The 21477-nt window shown below is 38.7% G+C and overlaps 1 protein-coding gene across 6 annotated transcripts in view; it reads right to left on the bottom strand.

The window, feature by feature from the left end:
* KIF21A (kinesin family member 21A) overlaps positions 1–21477 on the bottom strand; it is a 163591-nt gene that overhangs the window by 107481 nt on the left and 34633 nt on the right. The gene's annotated exons all lie outside the window — the stretch shown is intronic.

Below are 21477 nucleotides of genomic sequence, written 5' to 3'. Positions count from 1 at the left end.
AAATCTTTAAAGAAACTGCATGTGGCTCTATCCAAGCAATCTTTCTTACTGCTTTCGGCAAACTTATTTATAACTAATTAGACATAAATAAAACATTGGCTTGCATTTTTGTCAATTTTGCTGTAGATTTACAGAATAATCACAAACACTGATATAGCACATGCTATGTACCAGCCACTGATTTACATAGTTTACATTAGTTCCAATCTCAAGACTTGAAAAGATCTTAAAGATATTGGAATACAACCCCAGGGACTGCTTATATCCCCTCCATGATAATGTCACAAGAATATATTTCACTGAGTAGAAGAGCTTCCGCACTGGAGTCAGAAAACCCAGATCTACCACTTTTTGTCAGGTGATTATGTAATATTAGCACGACAATTTCAGATGTCATTGCCTTTGATTCTCACAGTGACCTTATATACAGTTACAGTTCTGAAATCTTCATTTCCATCCCAATCTCTTTTCTAAAGAAGGGATGTGGGAGAGTTCCTGAAACTCCCATATATATCGAAGGACAACTAAACTGTCTTTACGCATCTCTGCTCTTCCCACACCAATCCCTAGCTCCATTAATGAGAAATGCCAGTCTTCCTAGCCTTCTCTCTTACCTATCTCACATCTAATCCATTATGAAGATCTCATTGTATCTGTGTAAAATCTCTCAAACCATCCCAACTATTAGCTCAGTCCAAAGCCATATCTCACCTGGACAATAGCAACAGTCTTCTCACTGTTCTCGCTACCTCCACTCAGCCCATTTCCCTGTCCACTACCATACATATATTTTAAACTGTTTTCCATAAACCTGCTAGAGCAACCTTTCAAAAACATCAAATTTAGTAAAAATTCTAATTTTCTATTTAAATCTCTTAGTAGCTCCCCATTATTTTTAAAGCTAGGTTGGCTCATTTCTGCCCTCAAACACTTCAGGCTCTTTCTCTTTCCATTGCTCTAGAACTGTTCTATCCTCTGCCTGAAATGCCCATCCTATCCCGCTCATCTCACCCACCCGCTTCTTCACAGCATTACTTCTGTTAGGAGGCCAATCCTGATCTCCTAAGGTTAAGGCTTCTTCTACCACGTATCCATACCGCCATGTTTCCATAGCATTTTCATTAATCTGTCTAGCTATGTCTTTTCTGTTATGCAACCATAACCTATGTCCTCAGTTATAAAAATCCCCCACTTTCAGCCGGGCGCAGTGGCTGACGCCTGTAATCCCAGCACTTTGGGAGGCTAAGGCAGGCGAGTCACCTGAGGTCAGGAGTTGGAGACCAGCCTGCCCAACATGGGGAAACCCCATCTCTACTAAAAATATAAAAAATTAGCTAGACATGGTTGCGGGCGCCTGTAGACCCAGCTACTCGGGAGGCTGAGGCAGGAGAATCGCTTGAACCCAGGAGGTGGAGGTTGCAGTGAGCCAAGATGGCACCACTGAACTCCAGCCTGGGTGACAAGGGCGAGGCTCCATCTCAAAAAATAAAAAAAGGAAGAAAAATCACCCACTTTCTTCTTCTTCCTTCCCTCCGCCTCACCTCTTCATTCCTTCCCTCTCTAAACACCCTACTCAAGCAATACATGCTTATCTAATTAGGCTCTTAAAAAATTCCCGCGGCTAATCTTGAAACAAACCAGGCACAGGACCCCTGTGGAATCCTCCCGCTTAGCGGGGTCACAAACAATTAGTCCACCACCATCGGGACAAAGTCAACCTGACCTCCGGACCAGTGATTACTTAAGATAGCCATCAGAACAAGGCACAGAGACCCTCCCACTCTGTACCACACCCACATATATCCCATACCAAGTTGCCCTTTAAAAACCCTATGGTAAATTTTAAAATGTAAAATTGTACTTAAATGTTTTTTGGTTTGCTGGCTCTCTGATTAAAACCTGCTTTTTTTCTCAACCCTCACCTCTTGTGTTTGGTTTTTAAGCAGTGAGCAATCAAATCTGGGTTAGGTTACACCATGAGATCCCTAAGGTCCCCAAGGATTTCCATCTTTTATCTTCAGCACAAAGCAACAGTCAAAACTTAATAAATGTGGAAGTAAATGAATGAACAATTCAACAATTGCTCTTACTAAATGAAACGTTATATTTTTACATCCCTAAGCAGGAAGCATACTGTTTTCCTCAAATAATGAATTAAAATGGTTAAGAAATAGAGTAATTATATGGGTACACACATATATACTTGTGCACTAAATTATTATATAATAGAAATTGAGGGGGCCTGAAAGAATACTTACTATAACTCCCTCATTTTATAGAGAAGAAAAGTCAAGCCAGGAGAGACGAAGTAATTTGCCCAAGTTCCCAAAACTGGGGAAGACATATGTAATGTCTTTGCATAGACAGAGAAATACGTAAATATTTGCAGCATTATTCAAAAATAACCAAAAACTAGGCATAATGCAAATATTTATCAATTGGTGAATGAATAAAGTGCAGTATAACCATACAATCCAATACTGCTCTGCAATAAAAAGAAATGAACTACTGACATATGCAACAGTGTGAATAAACCTCAAAAACATGATGCTAAGTGAAACACACCACACTCAAAAGACTAAATAGTGTATGATTTTATTTATTTAAAAAATTTCTAGAAAAGACAAAATTACATAGATAGAAAACAGGATCCGTAGTTGCCTGAGACTGACTCATTAGTAAATACAACAGAACTTCTTGAGAAGTGTTTTAAAACTGGATTGTGATAATGGTCACACAACTGCATCAATGTACTAAATTACTGAACTATATACTTGCATTGGGTGAATTTTATGGTCTATAAATTATACTCCAACAAAACTGCTAAAATACTTGTTGTGGTTCTTTATAACGCATAGCATAATGTTTGTGTTCAATACTTTTTTTTTACTTCAAGAACCACAATTGATGGGAAATCATACTAAATTATCATTTTAAATTATAATGTCTACAGCAGTGTTTTTCAAAATATAGTGAAACACATATCAGAATAATACTGAGAGCTAGGTAAAACTACACTCCCACTTCCACCTTCATTCTTAGCCCCCATTGAAACCAACCCCCATACTGCTGATTCACCTTAATCAACTCTATTTTTTTCCACAGTACTTATCACCTTCTAACATATTATGTAATTAACTTATTTAATATGTGATTGCCCTTTTCCCAGCAGTGACTCCCAAGGCTACAAGACAGTAGTACTGATATATTCCTATGACCCAGAACAGTTCCTGGCATATACTGTAGGTACTCAAGCATTTGCTGAATGAGTGAAATTCATGTTTCTGAGCCTCACTGAAGGAAGCCAAACAGACTGTTGGAGTAGTAGGGCCCTGGGATCGACATCTTCACCAATTCCCCCAAATAATAACACTAACATTTGGATCCACTGGCCTACAAAGAGTCTTCACACGTGGCCATAGCAACTTGAGTGGTGGCAAAAATAGTCTAATGACAGGCACTATCCAAAAACATGTAAATAGCTGAATGCAGAACTTACAGACTTAACACAATGGTAGATAAGTAAGAAACAAATTCCTCAGATTTTGAGTATGACTCACAAAGTTCTGCCTCAACCACAGCCACCCACACAAATATGACACAATATTCTTAGCCAGACTTTTAAATTGTATCCCCAGGGGCTCTTCTATAACCACAAGTAAAACTGACATCTAAAAATGATTGTTCTAACTGTAATTCTGTCTGCAAACTCAAAGCAATTGACACATTCTTATTATCTATGGTACAACAATGTTGTATACACTACGGTAAATATGCACTTGAGTGTTCTAGGAAATTTACACTCTACATTTTAAAAACCATCATAGGGAAAAAGGTCATTGAATCTTGGTTTCAAGTGGCCATATTTAGTACTGAATGATAGTTCATGAGGAAGTTCTTTTACATGAACTCATGCACAAAGATATAAACACACAAAAAACAGGCTGGGCATGGTGGTTCATGTCTGTAATCCCAGCACTTTGGGAGGCTGAGGCAAGAGGATCACTTGAGCTCAGGAGTTTGAGACCAGCCTGGGCAACACAGCAAGATCTCTTCTCTACTAAAAATTTTAAAAATTAAACAGGCATAGTGGCATGTGCCTGTAGTCCCAGCTACTCAGGAGGCTGAGGCAGGAGAATTGTTTTAGGCTGGGAGATCAAAAAGGAGATTAATAGAAGGTACTTGAAGAGCCCAAGTGAGAAGATGACAGAAATAATCCCTGGAGTAAGAGGGTTACAGAAAGAGAGGGAACCACAACTTCAAAGGCCCTATAATGTGAATTTGGTTTTGAAAATATGTAATTCTGCTATAGAAGACAAATAAGCATACAGTTTACAAGACCTAGGTAACGCTTTTAAGATGTGTTAGCATAGAAAAGTAATCAGTAAATAAGTAGCTTGTGAGACAGGCAGAATTCATAAGATGCATTGAGTATAAAGGGAAATTCAGGCAGCCCTCTATATCCCCAGGTTCCACATCTGTGGATTCAACCAACCAAGGATCAAAAATAAAAAAATTAATAATAACACAATAACAAAAACAATGAAAATACAAATTTTAAAAATACAGTATAATGTCTGAGAGTGGTAACTCATGCCTGTACTCCCCATTATTTGGAAGGCTGAGGCAGGAGAATCACTTGAGCACAACAGTTAAAGACCAGCCTAGGTGACATATAGAAACCCCATCTCTACAAAAAAATACAAAGTGGACATGGTGGCATGCACCTGTAGTCCCAGTTACTATGGAGGCTAAGGCTGGAGCATCACTTGAATCAAGGATATCGAGGCTATACTTAGCCAAGATTATAGCAGGATTCCATCAAAAGAAAATATAGTATAACAATTATTTACATAGCATTTATATTGTAGTTTCTATTATAAGTAACCTAGAGATGATTTAAAGTATATGTGAGGATGTGTGAGTATATATGCAAATATTATGCCATTTTATGTAAGGGACTTGAGCATCCACAGATTTAGGTACCCACAGGGGGCAAGGAGGTGGGGCTGGAACCAATTCCCCAGGGATACCTTGGGACATTTGTAGTTAATTAGTCTAGTATCTATCCCTACAGAGAGACAGAATGGAAGGACCAAGAGAAATCTACATTGATGAGGCACTACATATGCAAAAAGCACCTAATATTCATGAAGTTGTAAATATAATAAGGCATCTGATGCATTTAACATTCATAATACATTACATAAACATGAGACATATGAGGCACTCTGTATGCATGAGGGGTCTTAATTTGGTTATTCACATCTTCTCTCCCCAAGTAACAAATAAAACCCAAAGCTGCTCAGCAGGTTAATTGGCAAGCTACAGCTGAGGCCAGGCATACTTGCCCCTGTGTCTCTCTGATAGGCCCCTAGGCATCTTCCACCTGATTGGGCCTCTCACTCACTTCAATTCTGATCCTCTCTGCTGATAACTGGCCCTGCTGAAAAGATGGATTTCACACTTCTGACAACCAGAGGCAGAAAGCATTTATTTACTAGAAGTTGAAGGAATTAAAATATATATTTATGTGACTCCACCCCAATTACTTTATTTTACATCTTGCTGAAATTAAAGGGAAAGAAGGGGGATAAATTGTCATCATTTATCATTTATATATTTATTCCATTTACCACTGTACCTCATGTATATAACATTGACACAAAGCTCTTTGCTAATAAGTGAAAACACTAATACAGAAATAAAGCCGAGAGAATGCTACACAAAAAGTTCTTCCTGGTTTTAGTGAAAATCCTAGTCCCAAGACTTTAAAGTTATTTTCCACTGTTTACAATTTTCTTTACTTATGGCTGAAAGTTATTAACGCTCAGCTTCTACTTTAGGTGATGGGAAGGAAAGCTGAGAGTCCAAGATCTTTTAAATACCAGAAAGGGAGAGTTTCTTTTTTTCCTTCAACTTTTACGTTCCAGGGTACATGTGCAGGATGTGCTGGATTATTACAAGGTAAACATGTGCCATGGTGGTTTGCTGCACAGATCAACCCATCACCTAAGTATTTAGCCCAGCATTCATTAGCTATTCTTCCTGATGCTCTCCCTCCCCTCACCCCAACCCCCGACAGGGACCAGTGTGTGTTGTTCCCCTCCATGTATCCATCTGTTCTTGTCATTCAACTCTCACTTACAAGTGAGAACATACGGTGTTTAGTTTTCTGTTCCTGCATTACTTTGCTGAGGATAATGGCTTCCAGCTTAATGATAAAGAAAATGTGGTACACATACACCATAGAATACTATGCAGCCATTAAAAGAAAGGGAAGGGTCTTTAACTGCTGCTACTTTCTTGCTAATTCCAGCAATGTGCTGATAGAGTTAAGAACTATCACTAGGTCCAGAAATAGAGAAACGCTGATTTAGGCTACAGTTCTAGAATGTGACTATCTTATTTCTAACCAAAACAAAAGAGAGACATGTACTGCCAAGATGTGTCGTTCTCATAATGCATCAGAAATCAGGACAAAAAAACCTAAAGCAGAAAATGACCAATTATACCAAAGGAAAAAACCGTCTTCTGCTCAGGTTTTACAAAGGTTCCTGGAGACAAGTGATTTTTATATAATTATACTCATGGAAGCCAAACTAGAAGATTAATTTAATCCAAGAGAATATTGATTGAGATCCACTCATTGAAAAACCCCATGCTTGACACTTATAAGACACAAATGTAAATAAGCTAAGAGTTTACCCTCACAGAGTCTGCATTTCAGAGAATACAGACATGTTCCTTTAAAAATGCAAGATAAAATAAGTACCTCAAAAGAGAATCGTAAGTGCTCTAGGAACCAAAAGGAAATGAGGTAAAGGCCAGAGAGTATATAGTAAGCAAGGAAAAACAGACATTCACAAGGAATAGTAACAGTAGAAAGCTTCAGTTTTCAAAAGAGCTAAAAGATTAGAGAAGGATACAGGAAAAAGAAATTGTTTCCAGGTCAAAAGCAACAAAAATAATGAATGGGAAAACGGAGCAGTAAGGAAACAAAATTCTCAAAGTAAATTCTTTACTCAATTGTCTTGTCTTTTAAAAAGACAATATTTGGGGAAAAAACAAAAAAGCATTTCTAGGCTGAAAGATGCTTTAGATGAAATTTTAGTATGCCAAAGATTAAAGGGTGTTCACAATAAAATATTATCAACAACAGTAAAGGCCAAAGTCCCATGATTCTACAGATATTCACTGAGGCAAAATCACAGTGTGGCCAGAAAGAACTTGAAAGTGCATGGGAGGAATGCTTGGGTAAGCACCAAAAACTGAATCAAAACCAGTGCCCAGAACATCTACTGAAGGCATGTCTTCATGAGAAGTGTTTAGTGTTGCCTCCTCTTAAATTCTTCTCCAATCTTCTCAAGAAAAAGTATTTTGCTAGACATTTGCCTTTTAGAAACGGGATTTCAGGATTGGTAATGAATGCACTTAACAACTATATGCAATATTTTTTAAAAAGGAGAACTGTAGAAATACATGAAAACCACAGCTTATCCAAAACTTCTTTTGAACCACTGATTCAATATAATTCCTTACCAAAGTAGTTACAAGTTGCAAGTATGCAGAGACATAGACTAACTTACACTGCATTCATGCATTCTTCCTACTCCTACCAGACAGAAAAATTAAATATACTGATAAAAACAAAATCAAACAAAACTAGTGGCCTATCAAAACTGCATATTTGGACATTCTGGGTAATTGGCAAAGGGATAATCTGGCTCTAAGATAAAAAGGGTGATTGTGCCTCTTAGGAGATTTTATACAATTAGGAAGAGACACCAAAAAAATTATATTACATAAAAGGATATCTTCTAAACAGATAACAGAATAGTGAAAATCTTTCTGAACCACCACCACAACTTGGATAGAACAGGAGTTGGATCAATGTACTTCTAGAAAGAAAGGCAAGGAGAAAGCCATAACAGTAGTTCAAAAGTTTGTTAGGTTTAGAAACATTTTTTTAGATATCCTCTAAAGGGTTCTAAAGTATTTCTACAATAAATAGTACACTAGGCTTGGTGGGTCATGCCTGTAATTCCAGCTACTCAGGAGGTCGAGGTGGGAGGATTGCTTGAGGACAGGAGTATGAGACCAGTCTAGGCAACACAGCAAGACACTTGTATTATACATACCTATACAAATAAATAAATAATTTTTAAATAATAAAATACGAGGAGCCCCTTTCTCCTCTACTTAGAATTTAATTTTACCCAGTAACATACATTATATCAAACTTGTCCAACCTGCAGCCTGTAGGCCACGTGCGGCCCAGGACGCCTTTGCATGTGGCCCAACACAAATTCATAAACTTTCTTAAAATATTATTAATTTTTTTGGCATTTTTTTTTTTTTAGCTCATCAACTATCATTACTGTTAGTGTATTTTATGTGTGGCACAAGACAATTCTTCTTCTTCCAATGTGACCCAGGGAAGCCAAAGGCTAGACACCCTTGCATTACATTGACTGAAAAAAAAAATTACCTGTAAATACCTAAAAACTGTAAAATATGTCATAACACATTGAAAGAGAAGAAATTACTATCATCATACGATTGTTGTGCTGGTTCATGAAGCAGTATTTGGCATCTGCTTGTGAGAACTGGTACTACATGTACTCATGATTCAAGAATGTGTGTCATCCCCACTTAAAAGTCAAGAGCTCAATAATGAACCTTTCCCACTTTGAGACAAAAATACACATCAAAAACCTTTAAACACCCCTTGACAAAAAAACCTAAAGGTCATTCATTTAACCATTTGTTCATTCATCAAACCCTTGAATACCTGGGGGCTCTATGCAAAACACTAGGCTAGGCAATGAGAATACCAAGATATACAATACACGGTACATGCCCTTATGGAACTCACAGTCTACAGTTTGTAAGACAAAGCATGTTTACTGCCTAAAACTGCCAACATCTAATCAGCATACTAAGTTTTTAATTAGAAAAAGTTTAATCATTTCTGATGATACATGTGTATATACATGTGAGTGTGATACATATACATATACATATTTAAATGTATGCACATGCTTTTTCAGTGCTTCAATTTTAGATAACTTAATATGGGTTGATATGGAAAGAGCACGGGTCTAGGAGTCAAGACTTATGTTCTAGTGAATCTCAGCTGTTTATTAGCTACATGACCTAGGGCAGGTTACTTAACTTTCATTAGCCTGTTTCTCAGTGCATGAAATGAAAGTAATAATACCTGTTTTACCTACCTTACAGGCTTTTTATGAAGATTAAATGGCAATAGATGTAATAGTGACTATTACACTATAGAACTCTACACAAATATGTTATTATAATCTAAAACACGAGAACTCATTATTTTAACTTTCAAAGCTATTAAAATAGCTAGAGTACTCTCATGTAAGTTTTTAAGTGAAACAATCCCAGCTCAGTAGCAAAGACTTACTCCTTGAAGACTTAATGAAAATTAAGTTAATGTTGAAATTAATGTTGAGTTAACATGAATGAGAACTGAATTAATGTTAATGAACTGCTACCTGTCAAAAGTTTATTAGAGGACCAAATGCATCTTAATCACCTGGGAGCTTGTTAATCACATAGACTGGTAATTCTGAATTTCTAGTGGGTTTAGGAATCCACATATTTGTCAAGTACCCAGGAGATTCTTTTTTATTTTTAGTCATTCATTTTATAGACAGGGTCCCACTATGTTGCCCAGGCTAGAGTGCAGGGGCTATCCACAGACACAATCATGCTACTCTACTACTTCCAAGTGCACTACTGCCTCCCGGACGCTAGCGATGGTCCTGACTCAGCCTCCCAAGTAGCTGAGGTAAGAGGCGTGCGTCGCCATGCCTAGGTCCAGGAGATTCTCAGACACACTAAAATGTAGGAGCCACTGACATATGGTGAAAGACTACCTTTTCCAACTGACCTTATTAACAAATAAGACGAGAAAATAATGGTAACTTTATTAGAAATAAAAATAATGTGGAATAATTACTGCATTTTCTAGCTCCTCTAAAAATATTTTTTAATAAGAAAGGGTAACGTATTTAGGGTATTCATTTCACTACTGTAAATAGTGCTTAAGATAATCTGAGTTGTTACTCTTTTTCATAACTAAAAAACACATCCACAAGCAGTTGAGAAATACAAAGTAAGAATTTGGGGCCATTAAATATAAAAATCCTCCTTTCCCTTGAGATAACACTATTTAGCATAAATGCCATCTACTTGCAATGCAGTACTACCATCCTGTTTCATTATATAGGTAGCAATGTAAAAACACATAATCATAATCAATGCAAATATGCTTTCTACAAGTTAATAGTAAATGAGACTCCTAACATGTTCCAAAACAGAATTTTATATACATACTATATCAAGAAAATAGTGGAATTTTAAGAGTTCTTTGTCCTGGCAAATTAAATATAAAATTAGTGATACCTTCATACTATTTCACCAGTATCAATATTATTCTAAATAGTATATATTCCTTGCTGAATTAATACAAAATTTCAAATGCACAATGTTAAACAAATTCTGTCTATGGAAAGTAAATTTTCCTAAGGCTTTTTTTTTTAAACTAAAAAATATATAGTAGATAGCCATTAAAGGGTATAACGGAGAATTTAAAGCTATTCATATGGTAAAAATATATTTGAAGGCCAGGCACTGTGGCTCATGCCTGTAATCCTAGCACTTCAGGAGGCTGAGGCAGATGGATCACCTGAGGTCAGGAGATTGAGAACAGCCTGGCCAACATGGTGAAACCCGGTCTCTACTAAAAATACAAAAATTAGCTGGGCGTGGTGGCAGGCGCCTGTAATCCCAGCTACTTGGGAGGCTGAGGCAGGAGAATCGCTTGGACCTGGGAGGCAGAGGTAGCAGTCAGCCAAGATCGTGCCATTACATTCCAGCCTGGGCGACAAGAGCAAAACTCATTAAAAAAAAGAAAAGAGATAATTTATTTTTTAAATTTAATATTAAATGCTATTTTTAAAGTAAGAGATTAACTAGAAAAATAAATGCAACTTATTTCTCAAAAACGTATATTTCCCAAAATAATTGCAACATTAAAAAAAGTATTTGTGGGGCGGAGCAAGATGGCCGAATAGGAACAGCTCCAGTCTCCAACTCCCAGCACGAGCGACACAGAAGACCGGTGATTTCTGCATTTTCAACTGAGGTACTGGGGTCATCTCACTAGGGAGTGCCGGACAATCGGTGCTGGTCAGTTGCTGCAGCCTGACCAGCGAGAGCTGAAGCAGGGCGAGGCACCGCCTCACCTGGAAGCGCAAGGGGGAAGGGGATCCGTTTTCCTAGCCAGGGGAACTGAGACACACAACACCTCGAAAATCGGGTAACTCCCACCCCAATACTGCGCTGTAAGCATACAGGCACACCAGGAGAACATATCCCAATCCTGGCCGGGAGGGTCCCACGCCCACGAAGCCTCCCTCACTGCTAATACAGCAGTCTGCCGCGATCTATCCGCAAGGCAGCAGCGAGGCTGGGGGAGGGGCGCCCGCCATTGCTGAGGCTTAACTAGGTAAACAAAGCCGCTGGGAAGCTCGAACTGGGTGGAGCTCACAGCAGCTCAAGGAAGCCTGCCTGTCTCTGTAGTCTCCACCTCTGGGGACAGCGCACAGCTGAAGACCAACAGGGGAAGTAGCGGGAGCCGGTGCAGACGCGAACGACTCTGTCTGACAGCTTTGGGGAGAGCCGTGGATCTCCCAACGCGGAGGTTGAGATCTGAGAACGGACAGACTGCCTGCTCAGTGTGTCCCTGACCCCTGAGTAGCCTAGCTGGGAGAAATCCCCCACTAGGGGCAGTCTGACACCCCACACCTCACAGGGTGGAGTAAACCCCTGAGAGGAAACTTCCAAAGGAAGAATCAGACAGGTACACTCGCTGTTCAGCAATATTCTATCTTCGGCAACCGCTGCTGCTGATACCCAGGCAAACAGGGTCTGGAGTGGACCTCAAGCAATCTCCAACAGACCAACAGACAGTCCTTCTGACTGTCAGAAGGAAAACTATCAAACAGGAAGGACGCCTATACCAAAACCCCATCAGTACGTCACCACCATCAAAGACCAGAGACAGATAAAACCACAAAGATGGGGAAGAAGCAGGACAGAAAAGCTGGAAATTCAAAAAATAAGAGTGCATCTCCCCCTGCAAAGGAGCGCAGCCCATCGCCAGCAACGGATCAAAGCTGGTCAGAGAATGACTTGGACGAGAGGAGAGAAGAAGGCTTCAGTCCATCAAACTTATCAGAGCTAAAGGAGGAATTACGTACCCAGCGCAAAGAAACTAAAAATCTTGAAAAAAGAGTGGAAGAATTGACAGCTAGACTAATTAATGCAGAGAAGATCATAAACGAAATGACAGAGATGAAAACCATGACACGAGAAATACGTGACAAATGCACAAGCTTCAGTAACTGACTCGATCAACTGGAAGAAAGAGTATCAGCGATTGAAGATCAAATGAATGAAATGAAGCGAGAAGAGAAACCAAAAGAAAAAAGAAGAAAAAGAAATGAGCAAAGCCTGCAAGAAGTATGGGATTGCGTAAAAAGACCAAATCTACGTCTGATTGGGGTGCCTGAAAGTGAGGGGGAAAATGGAACCAAGTTGGAAAACACTCTTCAGGATATCATCCAGGAGAACTTCCCCAACCTAGTAGGGCAGGCCAACATTCAAATTCAGGAAATACAGAGAACGCCACAAAGATACTCCTCCTGAAGAGCAACTCCAAGACACATAATTGCCAGATTCACCAAAGTTGAAATGAAGGAAAAAATCTTAAGGGCAGCCAGAGAGAAAGGTCGGGTTACCCACAAAGGGAAGCCCATCAGACTAACAGGAGATCTCTCGGCAGAAACTCTACAAGCCAGAAGAGAGTGGGGGCCAATATTCAACGTTCTTAAAGAAAAGAATTTTCAACCCAGAATTTCATATCCAGCCAAACTAAGTTTCATAAGTGAAGGAGAAATAAAATCCTTTACAGATAAGCAAATGCTTAGAGATTTTGTCACCACCAGGCCTGCCTTACAAGAGACCCTGAAGGAAGCCTTAAACATGGAAAGGAATGACCGGTACCAGCCATCGCAAAAACATGCCAAAATGTAAAGACCATCGAGGCTAGGAAGAAACTGCATCGACTAACGAGCAAAATAACCAGTTAATATCATAATGGCAGGATCAAGTTCACACATAACAATATTAACCTTAAATGTTAATGGACTAAATGCTCCAATTAAAAGACACAGACTGGCAAACTGGATAAAGAGTCAAGACCCATCAGTCTGCTGTATTCAGGAGACCCATCTCACATGCAGAGACATACATAGGCTCAAAATAAAGGGATGGAGGAAGATCTACCAAGCAAATGGAGAACAAAAAAAAGCAGGGGTTGCAATCCTTGTCTCTGATAAAAGAGACTTTAAACCATCAAAGATCAAAAGAGACAAAGAAGGCCATTACATAATGGTAAAGGGATCAATTCAACAGGAAGAGCTAACTCTCCTAAATATATATGCACCCAATACAGGAGCACCCAGATTCATAAAGCAAGTCCTTAGAGACTTACAAAGAGACTTAGACTCCCATACAATAATAATGGGAGACTTCAACACTCCGCTGTCAACATTAGACAGATCAACGAGACAGAAAGTTAACAAGGATATCCAGGAATTGAACTCATCTCTGCACCAAGCGGACCTAATAGACATCTATAGAACTCTCCACCCCAAATCAACAGAATATACATTCCTCTCAGCACCACATCGCACTTATTCCAAAATTGACCACATAATTGGAAGTAAAGCACTCCTCAGCAAGTGTAAAAGAACAGAAATTATAACAAACTGTCTCTCAGACCACAGTGCAATCAAACTAGAACTCAGGACTAAGAAACTCAATCAAAACCGCTCAACTACATGGAAACTCAACAACCTGCTCCTGAATGACTACTGGGTACATAACGAAATGAAAGCAGAAATAAAGATGTTCTTTGAAACCAATGAGAACAAAGATACAACATACCAGAATCTCTGGGACACATTTAAAGCAGTGTGTAGAGGGAAATTGATAGCACTAAATGCCCACAAGAGAAAGCAGGAAAGATCTAAAATTGACACTCGAACATCACAATTAAAAGAACTAGAGAGGCAAGAGCAAACACATTCAAAAGCTAGCAGAAGGCAAGAAATAACTAAGATCAGAGCCAAACTGAAGGAGATAGAGACACAAAAAACCCTCCAAAAAATCAATGAATCCAGGAGTTGGTTTTTTGAAAAGATCAACAAAATTGACAGACCGCTAGCAAGGCTAATAAAGAAGAAAAGAGAGAGGAATCAAATAGATGCAATAAAAAATGATAAAGGGGATATCACCACTGACCCCACAGAAATACAAACTACCATCAGAGAATACTATAAACGCCTCTACGCAAATCAACTAGAAAATCTAGAAGAAATGGATAATTTCCTGGACACTTACACTCTCCCAAGGCTAAACCAGGAAGAAGTTGAATCCCTGAATAGACCAATAGCAGGCTCTGAAATTGAGGCAACAATTAATAGCCTACCCACCAAAAAAAGTCCAGGACCAGATGGATTCACAGCTGAATTCTACCAGAGGTACAAGGAGGAGCTGGTACCATTCCTTCTGAAACTATTCCAATCAATAGAAAAAGAGGGAATCCTCCCTAACTCATTTTATGAGGCCAACATCATCCTGATACCAAAGCCTGGCAGAGACACAACAAAAAAAGAGAATTTTAGACCAATATCCCTGATGAACATTGATGCAAAAATTCTCAATAAAATACTGGCAAACCGGATTCAGCAGCACATCAAAAAACTTATCCACCATGATCAAGTGGGCTTCATCCCTGGGATGCAAGGCTGGTTCAACATTCGCAAATCAATAAACGTAATCCAGCATATAAACAGAACCAAAGACAAGAACCACATGATTGTCTCAATAGATGCAGAAAAGGCTTTTGACAAAATTCAACAGCCCTTCATGCTAAAAACGCTCAAGAAATTCGGTATTGATGGAACGTACCTCAAAATAATAAGAGCTATTTATGACAAACCCACAGCTAATATCATACTGAATGGGCAAAAACTGGAAAAATTCCCTTTGAAAACTGGCACAAGACAGGGATGCCCTCTCTCACCACTCCTATTCAACATAGTGTTGGAAGTTCTGGCTAGGGCAATCAGGCAAGAGAAAGAAATCAAGGGTATCCAGTTAGGAAAAGAAGAAGTCAAATTGTCCCTGTTTGCAGATGACATGATTGTATATTTAGAAAACCCCATCGTCTCAGCCCAAAATCTCCTTAAGCTGATAAGCAACTTCAGCAAAGTCTCAGGATACAAAATTAATGTGCAAAAATCACAAGCATTCTTATACACCAGTAACAGACAAGCAGAGAGCCAAATCAGGAATGAACTTCCATTCACAATTGCTTCAAAGAGAATAAAATACCTAGGAATCCAGCTTACAAGGGATGTAAAGGACCTCTTCAAGGAGAACTACAAACCACTGCTCAGTGAAATCAAAGAGGACACAAACAAATGGAAGAACATACCATGCTCATGGATAGGAAGAATCAATATCGTGAAAATGGCCATACTGCCCAAGGTTATTTATAGATTCAATGCCATCCCCATCAAGCTACCAATGAGTTTCTTCACAGAATTGGAAAAAACTGCTTTAAAGTTCATATGGAACCAAAAAAGAGCCCGCATTGCCAAGACAATACTAAGTCAAAAGGACAAAGCTGGAGGCGTCACGCTACCTGACTTCAAACTATACTACAAGGCTACAGTAACCAAAACAGCATGGTACTGGTACCAAAACAGAGATATAGACCAATGGAACAGAACAGAGTCCTCAGAAATAATACCGCACATCTACAGCCATCTGATCTTTGACAAACCTGAGAGAAACAAGAAATGGGGAAAGGATTCCCTATTTAATAAATGGTGCTGGGAAAATTGGCTAGCCATAAGTAGAAAGCTGAAACTGGATCCTTTCCTTACCCCTTATACGAAGATTAATTCAAGATGGATTAGAGACTTAAATGTTAGACCTAATACCATAAAAACCCTAGAAGATAACCTAGGTAGTACCATTCAGGACATAGGCATGGGCAAGGACTTCATGTCTAAAACACCAAAAGCAATGGCAGCAAAAGCAAAAATTGACAAATGGGATCTAATTAAACTAAAGAGCTTCTGCACAGCAAAAGAAACTACCATCAGAGTGAACAGGCAACCTACAGAATGGGAGAAAATTTTTGCAACCTACTCATCTGACAAAGGGCTAATATCCAGAATCTACAAAGAACTCAAACAAATATACAAGAAAAAAACAAACAACCCCATCAAAAAGTGGGCAAAGGATATGAACAGACATTTCTCAAAAGAAGATATTCATACAGCCAACAGACACATGAAAAAATGCTCATCATCACTGGCCATCAGAGAAATGCAAATCAAAACCACAATGAGATACCATCTCACACCAGTTAGAATGGCAATCATTAAGAAGTCAGGAAACAACAGGTGTTGGAGAGGATGTGGAGAAATAGGAACACTTTTACACTGTTGGTGGGATTGTAAACTAGTTCAACCATTATGGAAAACAGTATGGCAATTCCTCAAGGATCTAGAACTAGATGTACCATATGACCCAGCCATCCCACTACTGGGTATATACCCAAAGGATTATAAATTATTCTACTACAAAGACACATGTACACGTATGTTTATTGCGGCACTATTCACAATAGCAAAGACTTGGAATCAACCCAAATGTCCATCTGTGACAGACTGGATTAAGAAAATGTGGCACATATACACCATGGAATACTATGCAGCCATAAAAAAGGATGAGTTTGCATCCTTTGTAGGGACATGGATGCAGCTGGAAACCATCATTGTTAGCAAACTATCACAAGAACAGAAAACCAAACACCGCATGTTCTCACTCATAGGTGGGAACTGAACAATGAGATCACTTGGACTCGGGAAGGGGAACATCACGCACTGGGGCCTATCATGGGGAGGGGGGAGGGGGGAGGAGGGAGGGATTGCATTGGGGAGTTATACATGATATAAATGATGAATTGATGGGTGCTGACGAGTTGATGGGTGCAGCACACCAACATGGCATAAGTATACATATGTAACAAACCTGCACGTTATGCACATGTACCCTAGAACTTAAAGTATAATAAAAAAAAAAATTAAAAAAAAAAAAAAAGTATTTGTAAGAAAAATTTTGTTTATGTAAAGCAAATTTAGGGTCTTATGTAAAATTGTTGCCATCTTACAGTAAAACTACAGTTCAGAAAATATTTAACTAGTAAAAGTCAAAGCACTGTTAAAAAGCTTCACATAGTTCTTTAAATATCCCTTACATTAACATTTAAGAAACAAAAACCTACGCACACTTTTCCTTGCAGCTGCTTTTAAAAAGTGTATGTAAAGTTCCAAAACAAACCGCTAAAAAAAGCCCTACATTATTGTTGCAAATTTCTTACTAACAGACATTTCTCTGTTTGAAACAGAAGACTGCCTGTTCACTAAAATGACTAAAAACACGAAGTTGGTCATTCTTAACTAGGCTGTAAGAAAAAAAAAATATGCAATAAGAAAAATAATAAAGTCACTCAGTAGTGGACAAAATAGTAACAGGACAGTTACAAACCCATCATTATATGTGTGACTAACATTTTATTTTGTGTAGAAGCAAATTTCCCTTTTAGCTCATATGTAAAGCATGTCTTTGCAGATTTCCTTCCTTGCCACCCTTCATGTTCAAGACAAATAAAGGTTAGAACATTCAAAACACATCTGTAAATTTCAACCAAAATTTGAAGTAACAGAACAGAGCCTGAAAAAAAACAAACAAAAAAAGTATTACTCTATTATCTAACAGCAGACCACTTCCTCCAAAAAAGCCAAACACACACAAAATAATACTTTTAAGTTTTAACAAATTTTCAAGCAATATATTTGATATATTATGTACAAGTGAAAACATCTCAAGGTCATTACAGTGTGATTATACCTCCTTTGTGGATAACTGTAACATTGTATTATCTTCAGACAGAAAGGGACACATCGGTGTCTCTATCCACCCAATGCCACAGGAAGCAGAATCAACGGATAGGCAATTCAAACGCTCTAAATAAAAGAAAGCACAGTATTGGAACCAGGGAGTTGCTAAATGATTATTCTTTTGGTATCTGCACATACTTTAATGTCCAATCAATGCTTACCTCCCACTAAAGCCCTCCATGTCACCCAAAACGTTCAATCCCTCCTCTGAAGGGACAAAGCCTGTGTTCTAGGTCATTTGGCATTTATCATTTGCATACTTATGTATCCTTTTCCCTGTGTATCATTTAACTTGGCAGGTATACTTTAAGCTTTTCAAGGGAAAGAACTGTTTTCTTCCTTTCTTGGCTTCACCAGATTAATTCATCTTTCGTTCTTTCTCAAGGATGTCAAGCTTCCTGCCTCCCTTTTCTCTCCTACCTCCACAATCTCCACTTGACGTGTGTGACCACAAACTCAAATGGGCCCTCAGCACTATCAAAAGACTCATTCATAATCTCAAATCAACCCACTCTCCAAAATAACTAATTCACTGCTGCTTCTACAATACCTACAAACTCATGCTCAGCTCATTCCCTTGTTTCTTACTTCAGTGAGCAAATACAAACTATCAGAATAAAACTTCATCTTCCCTCTTCCAAATCTACTCATATACTCTGCTTTCAATATTGTTAAATGAATGCACACTCCCTGCTCCTGTTAAAGGTCCCTCTTTCTACTTGTGGACTGCATTCCATAATTTCCCACTTATTTGAAATTTTGCTCCTAGAATTATTCTTTCCAGTTCCTATATTGTCAATTCTTCCCTTCCCAGTAGATCATTCTCAGAACACAAACATTTTAGAATTGTATTCCTCTCTTTATGCCAGAGATTTCTCATTTTTACAGTGGGGGTCAAAATAGTACTACTATACAGAATTACTGTGAAGTTTATTGTAATTAAAATTATTACAATGTTTCAAACTTATCCTTGAACTTCATGTCTCCCTCTGGCTACCAGATTTCTCTAATACTCTTTTTGACAATCTCAAAACAATGGCCTATTCTTGCTGTTTTGAATTCCTCATTCTCTCTTGTACCTCCTTTACTCAGGCCTTTGTCTCTACCCATCCCTGAAAACCCACTGTCAAAGACATTAACGACTAATCATATAACCAAATCCAATAGTCTATTCTCAATCATCAATAAGTAATATATCAAACCCTTACTATGCTGCCAGAAATATTAATTTATTCCTTCCAGTAACTCTGTGAGAGAAATACTATAGTTATTTCATTTTACAGAAGATAAAACCAAGGCTTCTAGAGGTTAAGTAACTTGCTCAAGATCATACAGCTTACTCAATCTCTCAGAAAGTCCTAGAGAAAACCCCATTATCATTTTAATATTCCCCTACTCAATGTCTTCACAAGCAACAAGGTGCTATCTTCATGTTCCTATTCACAATGACTCTCAAACTCTCTTAACCCATGCCCATTCCAAAACAAAAAAACAAAAAAAAAAACAAAAAAAACAAAAATCTCTCTCAATTGGCCTTTTGCATATTATTAGTATAAAACCAGTAGCATCAAGGCATATGAATAGAGAAAGGAAAGCATGACAAACAATCAAGAGAAAAAAACAGATAATGGAAAAAAATATTCGGATGATCAACATGCTGTAGTTAGCTAATGAGGATTTTAAAAAAACATACAATTACATTAAAGAATGGAGAAAAAAATATAAAAAATTTATTAAAACAGCAGTCCCCGACCTTCTGGCACCAAGGACTGGTTTCGTGAAAGACAATTTTTCCAGGGATGGTTGGTGGGGGGTTGGAGTGGACAGGGATTATGGTTTTGGGATAAAACTGTTACACCTCAGATAATCAGGCATTAGATTCTCAAGGAGCACGCAACCTAGATCCCTCACATGTGCAGTTTGCAATAAGGTTCATACTCCTATGATAATTTAATGCCACCACTGATCTGACAGGAGGCAGAACTCAGTGGGCAATGATGGCTCAACCGTTGCTCACTTCCTGCTGTGAACCTGGTTCCAGGATTGAGGAACCTCAGATAAAAAGATACAGAATTTCAAGAGAAAATTTGAACCTATAGTTAAATGCATATTCTCAAACTAAAAAAATAAAGTATCTGAAATCAGGAACTCATTGAATAGGTTTAATAGCAGCCTGGACAAAAAAGATGTGTTTGGTTAGCTCAAAAACAGATCAATAGAAAATATCCAATCCGAAGCACAGAGAGAAAGAAGAAGAAGAGAACAGAGCATAAAGGAGAAGTGGGATGCTCTCAACATACAACACATGTATAATTAGAGTCCCAGAACAAGAGAATGTGGCAGAAGCAATAGTTGTGGGGGCTTTTGTTTGTTTTTGGGTTTTTGTTTTTGTTTTGAGACAGGGTCCCATTCTGTCACTCAGGCTGGAGTACAGTAGCATGATCATGGCTCACTGAGGCCTCAACCTTCTGGGCTCAAGTGATCCTCCCGCCTCAGCCTATTGAGTAGCTGGGACCACAGGTGCATGCCACCATGCCCAGCTAATCTTTTGTTGTTGTTGTTGTTGTTGTTGTTGTTGTTGTCGTCGTCGTCGTCTTAAGGGTCTCCCTATGTTGCCCAGGCTGGTCTCTAACTCCTGGTCTCAAGCAATCCTCCTGCCTTGGCCTCTGAAAGTGCTGGGATTACAGGCATGAATCACCACACCTAGTCCAAAAGCAGTATTTGAAAGTATAATGGCCAATAATTTTCCAAAACTAACAAAAGAAAAGCTTAGAGATGTAAGAATCCCCATGAACCCTAAGCAAGTAAGAAAGAGCCACAATGAACCCTAAGCAAATAAGAAAGAGCCAGGTGTGGTGGCTCACATCTGTAATCCCAGCACCTTGGGAGGCTGAGTCAGGTGGATCACTTGAGCCCAGGAGTTCAATACCAGCCTAGGCAATATAGTGAGACCTTGTCTCTAAAAAAAGAAAAAAAAAAAAAAAAAAAAAAAAAACAGAAAAAAATAGCTACTCAGGAGGCTGAGGTGAGAGCATTGCTTGAGCCTGCAAGGCTGAGGCTGCAGTGAGCCGTGACTGCACCACTAAACTCCAGCCTGAGTGATGAAGCGAGACCATGTCTCCGAAAAAAGAAAAAAAAAATGAAAGAAAGAATAAAAGAACAAAAGAAAGAAAAAGAAGAGTTTATGGTAAGAAGTATTAAATATTAGCCAGGCGCAGTGCCTCATGCCTGTAATCCCAGCAGTTTGGGAGGCTGAAGCGGGCAGATCATGAAGTCAGGAGTTTGAGACCAGCCTGACTAACATGGTGAAACCCTGTCTCTTCTAAATACAAAAAAG

The sequence above is a fragment of the Rhinopithecus roxellana genome, chromosome 10, assembly GCF_007565055.1.
Source record: "Rhinopithecus roxellana isolate Shanxi Qingling chromosome 10, ASM756505v1, whole genome shotgun sequence".
Lineage (NCBI taxonomy): Eukaryota > Metazoa > Chordata > Mammalia > Primates > Cercopithecidae > Rhinopithecus > Rhinopithecus roxellana.
This window is presented reverse-complemented; position numbering and strand designations above follow the sequence as displayed.